Here is a 6,272-nt window from a genome sequence, read left to right as displayed (position 1 = left end):
TCTTAGTCTTATAAGACCATTAAGAATTGCATTTGTGTAACCAACTGGGATAAGTAAACTGGATGTGCTATTTGAATTTTGAGATCACCAGATCTGCCTCCCGTATCTCCTTTTGTTTGTTGTAAATTGAATCCATACTTCGGAGGCAGAAAGATTTGAAAGTCAAATTGATATTGACTTCTACAACGGACAGTCGGTCAGGTGAAAATTGTCGTGATTGTCGAATTCGAGAAGATGCCCTCCCCCCCCCCCCCCCCTTAGATACAAAATTTCTGTTTAAAAGGTGTCGCTTCGTGTGCCGAAATATCCACGCAATTACCAAATCTTCGATCTTGGGGGAGAGAAGTGAAGTGGGTTGCTCCCCTACTGCTTACTCAGATTTCCATTCACATGAACAACAGCGACTTTGTTCCTCTTTTTCACTCTCTGAATAATCAATACGACAAAATGTCAATAAATAGAGGTCCATTTCTGGCCCTTACATTAGAGTGTATATATATATATATATATATATATATATATATATATATATATAAGTATTGGAACAAGTTCACTCGGTTGACATCAGGGGTCCGTTTCATGAAGCTATCACATAAAAGCTATCACATAATCTTAGAATGGCCAAGCCGCTCTTAAGCTATGAGAGACTTTAATTTTTTCAATCGTCATGTTCGAGGGTAATACTAATTAACATATCATTAGCATATCATTAACGTATTCTCCCTATTGTGTTACATGCGGTGAGCACTCGCTACATAGACATAGCACGTATACACACAGTGTATACAGCGCAGAGGTAACAGATCTACGACGGAGGCAAGATCCTGAAGGCTAAGTTGCATTCTACACCGCGACCAGTACATATTTCTATTAGTGAGTATATTTAAAGCTGTCTGCAATTAAAAAGTAATGCATGTGGATTCATAATGTGATATTATTTGGATATATTTTTGTTCGAATCTTCTACAATTCTCCAAGGGCTAGCTAGATGTAGATCTAATCTTACCGGTAGTAGCGTTATCACAATAGTCCCACGTAGGCATATCGCCGTTTGTTTGAATGACCAAATGGCCAGCTGAGTTAGGTAGTTTGTTAATGTTAGCATGGTAGGGTCTAGGGCTACTACAACTTCTACAAGTAATAGTGAAATGTTTGTGGGTTGATTTTTAGCGTGCAGATATTTCATGAGAGCAATTGCCCGATTTGTTCATGTATGGGGGAATTGCAGGTAACTTAAGGCGTGAATAGTGAAGGGATCGAAGAAGAAACCGGAAATTTCATAAGTAAAGAATTGGTCTGCATTTTATTATTAATATTATATTTTTGAAGACGTGTCTAACATTGAATAATTACACTGTCACTAGCTGTGTGGATAGTATTCAGAAGTGATACAAATTTTCTGTTTTGTGTCAAATCGACAGGAAAGATCTGGGTTTTTTTTTTTCAGTCTAGAAAATCTCAGGTTATTTTGTCCAACAGAATTATGGGCCTAGCCTAAGCCTAATGCTTTTTAGTTTAGGCCCTAACGTGAACTTATAGCGTTAGCATTTACACTACAGAGAACCAGCTGTACGTTACCTGTGTCATTGTTACGTTTACAAGTCCTAATGTTACTATCTAACGTTACTAATATAGGTCTACAACAAAAACTTGTAAAATACTAGGGGTTAGGGGTTATAACTGCGACCAGCCCGAACGCGAAGCACTGTGTACTGGTACAACTAACAGGGAGTGCCCTGGGGTTAGGGCCGGTAGTACTATCTGGAGAGTCCGACAGTGGTTAGACTAACTAGATCAAGTACGGTAGTAATAGTAGGGCCTAGTAGTAGTACGTAGATCCAGGTCTACACAGAATATGAATTGGAAACCATGGTTCAGATCTTGGTTCAGACTTGAAAGCTATCTTCAACAATTCTAAGTGCATACAGCACTGTAATCGCAATGCATGTGTCACAATAAGATAGAGAATGATGTTTACCTAAATTCATTGGCATGGAACCTCTAGAATTCTACTGCTATACTACCAGATGTCTATAGATCTAGAATCCAGTGGTATAGTGATCCTGAGTAGCACCTCTGACCTAGATACTACTTAACCAGTGTATACCAAAAGTATAACCAGACTAGACCCTTTGCCTTGATATTCTTAAACATATTATCATTAACATAAGTAGGCCTATCACTCATCAGTAAGGAAGTTAATAGGTCTTCTTAATAGTGCTATCTATCTAGGCAGTTAGTAGATTCTATAGGTCCATACTCCGATGCTAATACCGCTTACACAACTTCTTTTAGCAATTTAACTGACGATGATGACATGACAACAGTTGATGATCAGAGTCAGACTGTGGCTGCATCTCAGGCTGTAACTGTGATCAACCCGAATGTGAAGCCACAGTACAGCTGGTCCTACCAGATCTTAGGTAGATGTAGACCTTACAACATGGATGCCTAGCGACAAGATCTAGAACCTCAAGAAGTCATAATACCCTAAACTATAGGCTTACACATGTTGAATTGAGACAACTCAAATACTAGTAGTATGTCTTTTAATCATCCCCCCCCCCCAAAAAAATAATAATAATATAAGATCCTTTATATATTTAAACTGCAAAAACATGTGAACTGATTTCAAATTTCATGCAGATTCTAGATATTGTGTGTAAAATCTTGTATAATCAAACAACAGTTTGAAAACACATTTTCTATTTTGTATTCACATTTTTAATTATAATGTTAGATATGGAACATCAGTCAGACTGCTACAATCAGACTTCTTCATCTAATAAAGCCCAGAGTCAGTTGCTGAACTTCACTGAACACAGAACCAAACTGCTGAACTTCCATCTTCTCCACAGCTAGACTGCTACTGAACTTCGTCGAGACTTACGATGTATCTACCAGCATGGTCACCTTCAACAGAATGCAAGTATTTTAGCTTATAATACTATTTTAGCAGACAACATATCTGTATATTTTCAAATACTACAATTGCAACATTATTTACATTTGGACATCAAATTGTCTCTGGATTTTTAGTTGAATAGTGTTAGACAGGAAATATTGAAAACAATGTTTGCTGTAATGTCCATCTTGGTAATTGAAAACAAACATTGTTATCCAGTGAATAGTGACCCTTCTAGAAACAACTGTTTTTTGCATTTTTTATTTCACTATCTGTAGAATATTACATACTGATCCAATTGAAAAGAGATAATTCATGGAAGGGGGGGGGGTACCTGCATGTCTACATGTATCAAGCTCCTGAAACAAACTTTAGCAGTCACGTTATCTTAATAATGTAGGCCCTACTATGATTGTTTATTTACCCTCTCCCTTTTCTAGTATCAAAACCACCTTATGCTCTTACAATGTTTGAAACAAGAATATTCGACATAGCTAATCATTTTAAACTGTGAAAAGTCCTATTTATAGCTTATGGATCAGTAGATACTAGTGAATTCATTCTTTCAAAATCAATGGTAGGGCTTTTCAATTTGATTGCTATAGCTTGTTATAGCAAAGGCAAAGCAACCATCTCTAACATACTTTCTAATGTCCCATGTCCTGCACTATTGTTTTGTTTGTAAGATATTAACTGTTCTTGTATATTGAATAAACTCCAAACAGCCAAGGACCAGACAACATGTGAACTTCATCCACTTCAGAGTTAAGGACTGGGGGCAAGATGCAAATGGAAAAGTCAAGTGACAGTGTCATGGATATTCCACCATCTTCATTTGGTGTGTTAAATGATTATTTTTAGCTATTGAAGCAAGTTGAGAAATCATGTTATCTTGATCATCTACAGTTGGCAGCAAAATTATTCAGCCCCTCTCTTGCATGTTGGACACTCTGGCATAATGAATTACATTATAACTGAGATCATTTCTAAATCATACAAGTGGTGATCAGATAGTTTGCTACAAGTAAATAACAGATCAGTAGCCTTTGATTTGCATATAGTTACAAATTTTGATCATTCATGTATAAAGAGATATGGTCCAATGAGCACATTTATGGTCATTTTCAGTCCTTTCAGTGATCACTGAAATGCTTCGTTGAATATGGTTTGTTCACTCAATGTTTTGATAGGTGACACAATATGATGGAATTTGATGTAGGATTCTTAATATTTCAATTGGCATTTTTCGTTGTACAAAAATATCTAAATGAACTCATTTCTAGTGAAAGTTGCCACCATAGAGTTTGTACAGAGGTTTAGCCATGATATTAATAATTCAAAGTTTAAGTCATGTCAAAATGAATATAACCCAATGAAATGCTAAGAGTTGTGCATAGAATGGCAAGATACTATTTAAAATTCCATAAAAACAAAAGAAATTAATCGTTATCATCAGACCATAACACGTCATGCTTCAGTGATCACAGAAAGGTCTGAAATGACCATAATGTGCTCACTGGACCTTATCTCTTCATGCATGAATGATCAAAGTTTCTAACTATATGCAAATCAGAGACTATTGATCAGGTAGGCATTTGTCATAAACTATCTGTTCACCACTTGTATATGATTTAGTAATTGTAATGTTATTTATTTTGCTATAGTGTCCATAATGCAAGGGGGGTGAATAATTCTGCTGCCAACTGAATAAAGTGAATGCTTGTTATTAATTTACCCTCTCATTCATTACTAAAATTACCTCATACTCTTACAATTTGCTAACAGGGGCTCATTACATAGTGATTCAAACTTTGAAAACTGGCAATTACAACTTGTTGTTCACATAATATATCTTACAGAATTGATAATCATTAATGAACATTTTGTTATTATTGCTTGTTTTAATAAAGATGTACACTCATCTCAAATATTTTCCAACTATCCCATTTGTGCATCCGATGTTTCTGTTTGTATGGTATTTAACTGTTCTTAAATTTGCACACCCAAAGGCCTGAAGAGAGCTGAACCTCACCAAGCCTTGGGACAGACAACTGCAGCTGAACTTCGCCCAGGTCAGAGTCAGACTACAATTGGACTACAAACTGTATAGCAGCATCTTATCTACGACAGAACACAGGTGTGCTTTTCTCAAATTAAACTTGAAAGTATAAAGATTTTACAAAATAAACAACTTGAATAACAGTTGAAAAAGGGCAACCTCTGTTGATGACATATCAGTTACAGGTAATTCGGTCTTTCTTATTTTAGCAATTATTGTAGACTTGGTGGACAAACAATGTCACCTCTATATGTGAACTGTTCCATACGAGAAATGAAGAAATTAGTGCATTTATACACCCCAGTTGGGAGTTGATTTAATGTTTATGTCTATATCAGCCACAATTGGGAATTCAGTACGGCTTACATTAGTTGATTAACGCACTGACATAGCAATGCAGCTGATTTATTGCATAACCCATTGAATCATCTTTCTGTTTATTTTGGAACCCCCAGCTTGCCTGACATAAGTTACAATACTTTTTAAAAAGTCATAAATGTATAACGTTCTGTCAGACGAGTGTTTAAAGTCACAATCACATTCTCATTTTGAGTCTGTGTCACACCTTTTTTGTTATCAGGAAGAATCTGCTACACTAATTCTTGTGTATGACATCCCAGACGATTTTCTTAGTTTTTTTTCGTAGATGCTGTTAAACTGTTTCTAATATACTGTATAAGAAATTGCTGAAAAGTAGTTCTGTGTTATGATATGTGTGCCAGTCGTGTGTGTATTCATTCAACTGTAAGCCCACATATTTAACACTCTGTATAATGTCAGGCAGAGGGGATGAATGGCGTGTCATAAAATTTCAGTATGTAACCAATATTTGTTTTTCCATATTTGTATTTCTTTTTTCTTTCATATAGATTCTCAAGGCATGGAGCTTGCCGAGGGTGATGCAGACAGGTTGAATGCAACATATGATAGTTTTTACGGCTGTTAATATATATATATATATATATATATATATATATATATAATGAATTTAATCTTTCAAAATCAATGTATATACAGTGAAACCCCGTTATAACGAGGTCCGTGGGACCGCCAATATTGCCTCGTTATAACCGGTTCCTCGTTATAACCGTACGCACTAAAAACAAAGAAAACATAAGCATGGAGTCACATATACCAAGCAATCAAACTTATGAGCAGTCTTTGTGTTGTTATTACACAAGTAAATGGATCATTATTATTGAGAAAGGATAAAAAGGAATCATTTGTGAGTTGATACCAAAAGAATTTAAAAAAAAAAGAAGGGGTTGAAAACGCGTTCTTTGTTTTTCTTCTGAAAAATCTCTTCGC

At 35.7% G+C, this 6,272-nt stretch overlaps 1 long non-coding RNA gene across 1 annotated transcript; it reads left to right on the top strand.

The window, feature by feature from the left end:
* The first annotated feature begins 807 nt into the window (after positions 1-807).
* LOC140241520 (uncharacterized) lies at positions 808-5,904 on the top strand. The gene is made up of 5 exons (XR_011902085.1): positions 808-873; positions 2,741-2,925; positions 3,631-3,743; positions 4,915-5,042; positions 5,834-5,904. It is a non-coding gene; the product is annotated as an uncharacterized lncRNA (long non-coding RNA).
* Positions 5,905-6,272: the final 368 nt, after the last annotated feature.

The sequence above is a fragment of the Diadema setosum genome, chromosome 18, assembly GCF_964275005.1.
Source record: "Diadema setosum chromosome 18, eeDiaSeto1, whole genome shotgun sequence".
NCBI lineage: Eukaryota > Metazoa > Echinodermata > Echinoidea > Diadematoida > Diadematidae > Diadema > Diadema setosum.
Note: the sequence above shows the minus strand (reverse complement) of the source record. Positions and strands in the feature narration are given on the sequence as shown.